This window comes from Lactuca sativa, chromosome 5 (genome assembly GCF_002870075.4).
Source record: "Lactuca sativa cultivar Salinas chromosome 5, Lsat_Salinas_v11, whole genome shotgun sequence".
In the NCBI taxonomy this organism is placed as follows: Eukaryota; Viridiplantae; Streptophyta; class Magnoliopsida; order Asterales; family Asteraceae; genus Lactuca; species Lactuca sativa.
In genome coordinates this window covers 159,306,803-159,318,079 of record NC_056627.2, presented here as the reverse complement: position 1 = coordinate 159,318,079, position 11,277 = coordinate 159,306,803, and the positions used below count along the sequence as shown (strand labels likewise).

At 41.3% G+C, this 11,277-nt stretch overlaps 1 non-coding gene across 1 annotated transcript; it reads right to left on the bottom strand.

Moving 5' to 3' along the window:
* Positions 1–9,548: 9,548 nt before the first annotated feature.
* LOC111908114 (small nucleolar RNA R71) lies at positions 9,549–9,655 on the bottom strand. The gene has a single exon (XR_002855764.2). It is a non-coding gene; the product is annotated as a small nucleolar RNA R71 (small nucleolar RNA).
* Positions 9,656–11,277: the final 1,622 nt, after the last annotated feature.

Here is an 11,277-nt window from a genome sequence, read left to right as displayed (position 1 = left end):
GTCCTATCTTATGGCAGTGGTGGCACTCTGCCTCCTTTGGGTTAGGGCAGGGCTTAGCAGGATCAACTTTGGTCCCACTAGAAGAGGCACCATCTCGGGCTTTAACCTTGCGATAGTTCTTAGACGAAGCCTTCCTCTTCTTTCCCTTCCCTTGACCAATAGCCAAGACAGGAGCAGCGGGTGGATTGGGAGTTGGTGCAACAGACTTGTCTTTGAAGTTGCTCTCAGCGACCCTCAAGAGACCTTGGAGTTTGCTTAGGGTGACCTCCTCTTTTTTCATGTGGTAGGTCATCCTAAATTTATTGTAGCTCGGAGGCAAAGAGTGAAGCACCATGTCGATCGCCAAGTCTTCCCCAAAGTCAACATTCAACTTGCGAAGGCGGTCGACATACCTTTGCATCTTTTGCAGGTGCACGGTAAGAGATTCTCCATGACCCATCTTAGCAAAAATCATGTTAGTGAAAATCTCATAATGCTCTTGTCTCGCGTTTTGGTGGTATCTCTCCAATAAGTCTTGATGCATCTCGTACGGGTACATGTCCTCATAGGACTTTTGGAATTCGAAGTTCATGGTGGCTATCATGACGCAATGTACCTTCGTTGCATTGCACTCATGAGATCCAAAAGCGGTCATTTCAGCCGGAGTAGCGATTTCAGGGTTAATTTTCTCGAGCTTCTCATCGAGGACATACTCCTTATCCTCATAGCGAGCAATGGTGCGAATGTATCTTATCCATTCGCTAAAGTTCGTCCCATTGAAAGTGACCTTTTGACAAAGGCTCATCAATGTGAAAGAACTAGCAGCAGCGTTGTTTGCGTTCGACATCTACAAATAGAAAGGACAAAGATAGATTAGAATATGAATCCCTAATTATCACCCAATAAGAAAGATTAGGGCTAGGATCCAACAACAATATTTACATATTAGAAAAGGGATGTCGTCATCCAACATGCAAATAATATGAAGGTAAGTGAATGACGATTCACTAATTCTCCACCATAAAAGCCTAACTATAAGTCCTAAATGTATTGAGAATTCCTAGGTTCGGATGAGATTCATTGAAACTATTCAATGGCATGTTTAAATCTCGATATGCCCCTTTTGTTTGTGACTGGGATACCAAGGATCACAAAGCGGGTGTGAATTACCATGCAAATTCACATGGTGCCTTCATTGTAACGATCATCTATTCGATGTGCCGGTAAACCACACACGCTTCATCAAACTATGATAAACAATGAATCACCCGTTGCCACCTTTGCTTAGAACCAATTAGTGTGCCGGTAAACCACACACGCTCCACTAACTTCTTAGCAAGGGTGCAAAGTGTAATTTCATGGGATTGCATCAATTCACTTTTCCTAAAGTAACTAAGATTGGGAAATTTTTTTTTTAAATGTGTACTTACTTTGTATTTCATATTATACTTTTAATGAGAGGATGAGGTTGCCCTATCCTACCCGTTCGGCTAACGACCCTCCACCGATCAAGCAAGCGGTGGGTGTGAGTGTACACCCATTAAGCGCCATTTTATAGGTCACAACCTTATACCCACCTTATAGATTGGCTTCGTGAATGAGGCCCACTAACGGTAAGACTAGCATTTTAGTTATATATATATATATATATATATATATATATATATATATATATATATATATATATATATATATATATATATATATTAATCTTGTAATATTATATTAGTATAGGGTTGTATTTTAAACTTTTAAAAACTTAGGGTTTGAAATTTAAATTGTCTAAATTAAAACTTTTAATCACAAAACATAAATTTCAAAACTTGAGGACAAGTTTTAAACATTTAAAACATGGAGGATCAAATAACAAATAATTCTAATTAACAATTAATTTCCTAATTATCTATATTTGATTTATTCAAGATTTCTTGCAAGATAATTACCAATTTAATCAAAATAATTAATTAATTATCATATAAGGAAATTAAATATTTTATTAGTTGATAAATATCTTTAATTAGATCATGATTATAGTCATATATATCAAAAAATTGGATTATGGTTGATCTAATATGATTAAGGTAAGTTTCCATAAGATAATCATGAAGAAATCCCGAATCTGGCCTTTCCTGACGCTTGGACTCGTCGAGTGCACCAAGAGACTCACCGAGTCTGGCCAACTCGCCGAGTCCACTATGGAACTCGTCGAGTCCATGACTCAGAAACACAAAATCGAATTTTGCAGTTAAGTTTCAAACAAACAAGCAACAATTTAATAGAAACCAAGCTAGGCTTTGATACCACTGATGGGTTTTAGCCATAAGAACTTTCCTATGTGCGCATGCAAAACCCTAATGCTTGGATCTAGGCTTTCTAATTAAACATGATTTGAATCCAAGACTTCTAATGACTAATTAGGTATGAGAACAATACAAAATCAGGTCTAGAAGCATACCTTTGAATCTCTTGTTTGATCTTGTTGTCTTGGAGCTCTAGAGTCACAATTGTCACTCCTCTAATGGCTTACAAACACCAAATAGAAAAGAAGATGATTTGGGAGAGAGAGGCTAGGAGGAAATCGGCCAGGGGTTCTCTATTCTCAATGAGGTTCCGATTTCCCTAAGCCATGCAGTCTATTTATACTTGTAGACTCCTTAAGGGTTACAACTTAAACCCTAGTTGGATAATCTTCTCTTAAAGCAATCCATATCCTTACCATAGATAGCCTTGGACGATTTTGAGCTATCCTTAGCTCTAGAATTCGTCCAACCCCTATCCAATAAGGATTTACAGTCTAAAGTGTAACTATCAAACAATTGACAGTTTATACCCTCTTATTTAATTAATCTCTTTAAGTCACCAAATTAATACCAATTAATTTATGACTTATATTAATCAAATAACAATATTATTATTCTTTATATTATTCTCATAATATATTGATAATATTTATTCTCTCTTAATAAATCATCCTATCAAGTTGCTATGGTGAAGGCAACCCAAAAGGACCATGCACAATCGGGTCAAATACTTGCCTAATATAGTTGCAGCCTTAGACACTATTCCAACACAATCCTTAGTGACACCCAGATATTCGAATATTTGGAATGAGTAATATACTAATGTGAAATTCAATTGTCACAATATTTCATTTATGCATGAATTTGTTGTTGTTATGTTTTGTTTTAAGTTAATCAAGATTACACTTAAATGGGGGAGGTTTGTTGGTGATTTTGTATCATCAATATGTATTTTAAGTGTAATGGATTGACTTGTTGACCAAAAATCAATCTTGATGAATATTAAACAAGTAAAGAAGGTGTGGAGTGCACACTTGTTTAAGTTCATTCAAGATTTAAAGTTGATTGTTATTTAGGGGTGAAGCCCCTAAACGAACGGGGGTCCGGGGGCAGCGCTCCTGGGAGCGGGGTCCAAAGGGCGGAAGCCCCTGGCAGGGTCCAAGGGGCAGAGTGTAACATCCCGAATTTTAGAAGTATGATTTAAGGGTTTAAAGTGTAACTTCAAAGAAGGGACTCGACGAGTAGGTACGCTTACTCGCTGATTCGGAGCGGGTTTGGGTCGCGAATTAAGTGACCAAATCGCCGAGTCGAAAGCTGGACTCAACGAGTTGGTGCTGGAATGAGAAAAAACCTAATCTCAAGGTTTGCACCCTATTTAAAGGACCTTATGTAAGCGGTTCCAAACGCTAATTTGAGTAAGAGGAGGAGGAAAGTGAGCTTGGCGCTTTTGCAAGAGGAAGATTTGGAGGATTTGACCACTAAGGAGCTGGAGGATTCAACTCTTTGGTTGTGAGCATCATTTTGAGGGTAACAATCTGTCACTTTGCCTTTGTTGCTTCTAGATCTTTCCTTGGATGATGTTTTGGGGCCATTTTGGCATGTTAAGGAGCCATTTCGAGTAAGAAGTCCATATCTGAGGTTGCTACTTCAGATCTAGGCTTGTGTTGGTCCAAAAACCCATAAAGTATCAGCCTTTGGTGTGTTGGTGAAGCATGTTTGTCATAAACCCTAGCCCTAGGATGTTTTAAGCCTATAGCTCCTTGGTTCCACATAAAGTTTGCAACTTTACATGAAGAGTGGGCCTTAGAAGAGTGGATCTACAGTTTGGAGCCCCTGCATGGCTCAAAAAGCCATTGTATGGATTAAGAACTGAAGCGACTCGACGAGTCACATGGGTGGACTCGGCAAGTTGTATGATGATGGGCAGGAACTCGACGAGTTGGAAGAACAACTCAGCGAGTCGGTTGAAGATTCCCTTGGACTCGGCGAGTCTGTTCTTGGACTCGGCGAGTCAGATCGCAGAACCCCAACCTCTTTTGGTAAAAGCCTTGGATTAGTGAGTAGGTTGGCGACTCAGTGAGTTGGGCAGGATGGGACTCAAAGATCGTTGACTCGGCGAGTCTTGGGGCAACTCGGCGAGTTAAGTGTGTTATGAGAGTTTTCTGGGTAAGGGAACTTGGCGAGTCAACGGGGTGACTCGGCGAGTAGAGTCAACCAAGAAGGTTGACTTTGACTTTGACCAAGAGTTGACCAGTTTGACTTCCAATGGTACTTTTGTAATATTGGTATTTATGGAATTGGTTCTTTGGTAGTGTTCTGTGGTGAAGATCGTGTCGGTGGTCAGAGCAGCTTAGTCTTATCTTTTCAGTCGGCAGTTGTGAGGTGAGTTGTTCTCATTATATTGACAGGGTCTACGGCACCAAGGCCGGCCCTTTATCGGATGGGAATCCGGGTATTATTTGCTATGTTATTGATTTGCTAGATCTGCATCCTAGTATTTACGATGGTATTATGTTAGTTACCTGGTTAAGGTCGGTATCCCGGTATATAGGGTAATGTTATGCTAGTGACCGGTTAGGTCGGAATCCTGGTTAGGATGTTGATATGCTATGTGATCTGTTAGACTGTATGTCTGATTCAGGATTGTTATGTGATTAATTGTTTTATGTGCACATGGTTGTTTGACTGAGGTTGGGTTGGGGCGGGTCCTGCTTTGTTATGTACCCCCAACATACCCATGGCGGACCGGATATCCTGAAGGCCCAACGAGTGGTCCGGATAGGCTGAAGGCCCCAAGAGGGCGGACCAGACATGCCGAAGCTCGGAGAGTGGACCAGGCCGACTGAAGGCCCGGTGCGGGCGGACCAGTCATACTGTAGAGTCAGAGAGTGGACCAGGTGGATTGAAGGCCCGATGCGGGCGGACCAATCACACTGTAGACTCGATGTACACGGCTAGACTCAGAAGGTGGACCAGGTGGACTGAAGCCCCGATGCGGTGGACCAGTCACACAGTAGACCCAATGTGCATGGTTGTTCTGTATTGTGATATGATATGAGTACGGTTATATGTGGTTGGTATTTTGGGGGTAACTCACTAAGCTCTCGGGCTTACAGTTCAGTGTTTTGTTTCAAGTACTTCAGGAGATCGTGGCAAGGAGAAGGCGTGATCGTACCGCTCCTCATGTTTTATAATTTATGTGGTATGGTTCTGGAGGACACTCTGATGTTTAAACTATTTTGAAAACAAATGTACGAACTTAATGGTTTTGAATGAATTAAAATGTTTTAATTTGGCTTGAATTTTACGGGTGTTACAAGTTGGTATTAGAGCCTTGGTTTAAGTGAATTGGAGGAACACTCGTGCGAATCCAGTCTCAAATCAAGGAAAAATTCGGAAAGTAAGTTTTTAAGATTGTTTCCAAAATAAGTAAAAGAGGATGCGGAGCGTACAATTAGCCAGAGCCAGTAAGTAGACCCCAAAATACCATGCCGTTATTTGATTATGTGATTTGTTAGAACAACATGCTAGTACTAGGATAGGGATCTTTAGGGATTGCATGATAGAATTGCCTGGTTATATGATGTCTGCTAGCCTAGGGTTTCTTTTGTATGAAATTGACATCATTACTGTAGTTACTTAGTGTATACATCACAGCCATATATAATTAAGATCTTATAGCCTGAGAATGTTTGATTTGGCCTTATGTTCCGTTCTTGTTTGATTGGGAGCTTAGGGTAGGATTGGATATTCGAAAGTCTATGGAGTCCAGCGTTATGTATGACTAGCATACATAGTGCTCCAGGGTTGGTGGAAGTTTCATGGATGGGTGGGTTGCGTGAGACTAGTAGGTCGATTATGAGATAGTGGTACTCCTTTAGGAGTGGGGATAAAGCGTTCAATATATGCTATTGATAGGGTGTTGTGGTGATACTTGATACAAATATGGGTAGGTGTGGAAGGTAGTATGGGCTCGTACTACTGAAAGCACAGGACCCATACGCGTATCAAGGAAGTCACAACCCCTAGGGTTTTGTTGGGAGCTAGTCCTTGGGGTTATTATGAGAAATGCCTAATATCTTGTGGTGTATTTTCAGTATGGCAATTACGAGACGTTTCGAGGCAGGATCCGGTTTTGGATTGGGAGCAGGAGAGAGTGGTCAGGATGGACCAGTACCACCCGAGGTCATTGGTCAGATGAGTATGGATGAGTTGGATGCCAGGATTCGTGATATCCTGCATGATGAGGTCGCTGCTATGTTCCGGGCTGAGATGTCGATGATGTTTGGGTCGATCAAGACCGCTATGGTTGAGTACTTTGATGAGTGCTATGCAGCTCTTGCGGAAGCGGCTGCCGCGGCAACTACAGCGGCTGTAGCAGCGGCAGGGGGAGGAGTCGGTCAAGGTTTTCAGTATCGGAACTTCGATAATGTGAAGCCCCCTACTTTCGATGGAGTTCAGAATCCGATCGCTGCTATGAGATGGTTGTTAGGAGTGGAGGGTTGTTTCTTCACGTGTTCATGCCCTACCGACCAAAGGGTGAGGTGTGCTCTGAACCTATTGAGGCTCGGGGCGAAGGATTGGTGGAGGTTGACTACGGGATCTTATTCTGATGCACAGCGGGCTGCGGTTTCGTGGGTTCAGTTCTGGGAGATGTTCAGTATTTGTTATGTTCTGCAAGTTGAGAGAGAGAGGTTGGCTCAGAAGTTCCTGGAGCTGAAGCAGGATTCAGAGTCGATTACGGAGATCACCAGGATGTTCACTAAGAGGGCGATGTTTTGCACAGAGTTTGCTTTAGATCAGGCTCAGATGTCCTGATATCTGAGTATGCTCAAGAGGGACATCAGGCAGTTTGTGTCCATGCAGAGGTGTGGTACCTTGTTAGAGCTGCAAGAGGCCGCCAGGCGACGAGAGTTAGAGATGGAGTTACAGATACGAGAGTAGAGGCAGGCCCCGGTGCAGTCGCAGCCGGCGCCGAAACGGTCCAAAACCATTGACTCTAGGGCTGGAGGTCAGATCAGTGATATTGCCATATTTATACTTATTTTTAGGCAATATTTAAGTACATTTTTATTAATAAATTGATAATATGTTTAGAATAATGATACTTATGACTTTAAATTGTTATTTTCAGTCAATATAAAGGATTTTCGAAGAGAGGGAGCAAAAGTGCCAAAATGTGGAACATGGGAGGCTTGAAAGACAAGAAAATAATAAATTCACGATAAACACTCAATTCACGATGTGGCGATGAAGTTCACGACGTGGCACGAGTGTTCTAGAAGATAAACATCGCGACGCGGAGGATTTCCTTGAAGGATACGGATTGCTTGAAGCCCGCGACGTGGCGCATCTGGCCACGACGTGGCGTGGGTTTTTGAGGATTATATAAGTCCTCCTGATTATTACGAAAGAAAGAAGCTTTTCGCAGAAGAAAAGGGTTCCAGGAGACGATTAAGAGCGAAAGAAAGGTTCTGGAAGAGGGTTTTCAACACCAAAAGAAGTAAAGGTTTATATTTTAGTTAAATAAGAACATGTCTTTCATTCTTTTTAGCTGTGTTGGTTTAGTTGCCATGATGAGCAGCTGAATCGAGCTACTCTTTTTTAGCTAGATGAAGCTTTAAACCTATGAATAGTTATATGCTTATGGATTAAGTTTAGTTGATAAAGATTGCTTGTGTTTGATTTGTATAACCTAGCATGCTATTACTTGTTTATCTATTTGCTTGATTGCATGTTCTGTGTAGCTTAGTGACCATTAAACTGCATGAACCTGTTTACCTAATGATTTAGTGAACATTGAATTGTTAGAGCTAGGATTGACCAATCTTAGTTAGTAATTAGAATAAATAAGCTTAGCTGTGCTAGAGAATGTGTATTGTGATCATAATTGCGTTTATACAACAAATCTTACATAGCATATTTACATTCATAATTAGTTATGTGTTTAATTATGTGTGCACATACATGGTTTGACATGAATTAGTTAATTATTGGTAAAGTTAGAACTAAATTACTAATACAACTAAAAAAACCAACTTAATAATATGTAATCATTATCTAGCCATAAGGGAGAAGTGGATTCAAACTAAACAAGAGTGTGTTTTTATCTATTGAATTTGAATTTAAGTTCATCTGATCTTGTAAAATCAGGTAAAACCCCTTTTAAACTTGTTAATAAATTAGGTTAATTTAATAGTAAGTAAATTAATTAAAACACCGTTCCCTGTGATCGACACCCGACTTACCCACGCTATACTGTAATCTGACTAGGTACACTGCCTATAAGTGCATAGTTAGTTAAGTTTGGTTGGTTATAAATATTAAAATTAGTGAGTACTTTTGTGCACATCAAGTTTTTGGCGCCGTTGCCGGGGAGCGGCTTAGTTTTTAGCTCATTTATTTGCATTAAATTAATCGATCCTTCTTGTGGAGTAAAAACCCACAAAAAGTTAATTTTTCAGCAAAATAATTTTTCTGTTATTCACAGAGTCCATGACGTGGCACTACTCTGGCCACGACGTGGACAGTTAAAAACTAGATTTTTTAATTTGAAATTAGTTTTTCTTATTTTAGTTCAGTTTTACGTTTTTTTAGTTTAGCAAGTTGCAGGAGTTCATGACCAAAAGCTCAAACACACACTTGGTGCCACCACTTGAAGATCCCGAGTCTGCACTTCACAAGAAAAAGACGCCCTTGCAAGAATTGAAGTCATCTTTTTCTAGGAAATCGGGAAAGAAAACAGGAGAGTCAAGTTCATCAGCAAAGCACAAGAGCAATCTTGAGCATTTGGATCATACACCCGTCCAGACCGAGTCCGAAAGCGATACCGAGCCAGAATTTGAAGAACACACGAGCGAACCCGAGAACGAGCCAAGGAACGAGATGGCAGCGATTGAGGAAATGTCCATAGGAGCTTACATGAAGCGAATCCGAGAAGATGTGGGTCCTGGTTTAGTCCACCCCGCAATACCTGCCACTGCCACATTCGAGCTGAAGGGACACATATTGACCGCACTGAAGGACATCCCATTTTTCGGGAAAGATCATGAGGATGCTTTTAAGCATCTAGATGAAGTCAACGACATTGCGGATTACTTCAATGTCCTAGATGTCAACAGAAACACAGTCTTGCTTAGGTTGCTTCCCATCACTTTCAAAGGAGCTGCTAAGGAGTGGTTGAAAGCACTCCCACCGGGTACAATCACCACTTGGGCTCAAATGTGTGAGCAATTCCTAGACCAGTTTTGCCCGCCATCCAAGATAGCCAAACTCAAGAAGGCAATAGCCAACTTTGAGCAACAGCCGGGGGAGTCACTATACGAAGCATGAGAGCGGTACAAGGGCTTGCTCAGAAATTTCCCTCAACATGACCTAAATGTGCAGCAAGAGATGTCAATCTTTTATGATGGGGTCAATGTGATGACAAGACAACTCCTTGATTCTCAAGGACCGTTGACAAATAAAAATCCAAGGGAGGTCAAGGAGCTAATTGAAGAATTCACAAAACACTCTCGCGAATACCACAACCGAAGGCAAGATGGAATCAAAGGCGGTGGAGGGGACCAAACTGAAGAAATTGCAGCTGTCATGGCCATGCTGAATAACATGGATCGCAGGATAACACAAATGGACCAGTCAATACATGCCATAAGAGTGGGGTGCGAGAGATGCAGTGGTCCACACTTAACCAAGGACTGCCATGTAGATGAGTTTGGGAACAGAAAAGCTCAAGTGTGCTACTCTAGTGGGGATAAGTTTGATGAGGACTGGAGGAAACTGAAGAAGGAGTGGCTGCCATATGAAGAGTATAAGAAGAAAAAAGAAGAGAAATATAGGCAGACAGGTCGAGGCCTTTATCAAAAGGAGCATCCACCGGCCGAGAAGAAACCCGACCTAGAGACCATTTTGATGAAGTTTATGGAGGCTTCAGAAAAAAGACACGATGCCACTGATTCCACCATTTTGGAACAACAAACTTTGATAAAGAACCAGCAAGCCTCCATCCATAACCTTGAAGTACAATTTGGTCAACTAGCCACTCTAGTTCATGAAAAATTGTCCCCAAAGAATCCCGAAGTCAAGACCCAATCTCACGTAATGGCCATTGATACTGAAGAAGATGCAATATTTGAGTTCCTGGAGGCATTGGAAGAAGAACCGCAGCAGCCCAAAAAATCAAGGATCGAAAGTGGAAAAATTGCTGAACCAGGCTCGCCACGACGTGGCACTCCTCTGGCCACGACGTGGCGCATGTCTGATCAAAAATACTTTGAGCCAGTTCCAGCTTATCATCCACCTTTGCCATTTCCCACCCGAGCTACACTCAGTCAACTGGAGAAGGAGCATTTAGAGTTTGTAAAGCATGTGAAGGGGATCCCAATTAATACCCCCTTTGTCGAGTCCTTATCCAAAGTTCCCGAGAACCAGAAATTACTGCAAGACTTGATAGACACTCGAAGGCAATTAAAGAAGCAGTCTACAGTGATTCTAAGTGAACAAACTTCAAAAGCTGTGTTAGGAGAAACACCAGAAAAGATGGGGGATCCTGGACGCCTCACTCTTCCATGTGAGTTTGGGAATAAAATGAAGGTTAATGCTTTAGCCGATTCTGGGGCTAGCATTAATCTAATGCCTTTTCATTTTATCAAAAATTAGAGATTCAGAAGATGAAGGCTACAAAAATGAAGATTCACATGGCGAATCGTTCGGTGACACAACCCCGCGGCATCGTGGAGGATATTTTGGTGAAAATTGGAAAATTTGTTTTTCCAATAGACTTTGTAGTCTTAGACATGAAAGAAGATCCGAATGTTCCAATAATCCTTGGTCGGCCATTGCTTAACACTGCTGGAGCCCTTGTTGATATCCGCGAGTCTAAGCTCACTTTAAGGGTTGGAGATGAACAAGAAGTCTTTGGGATAAAAGATGACTTTCAAGAAGATAAAGAAGAGGTGTTTACAATTAATAAAGAGAATGAACTAGAAGAACTGGAGAA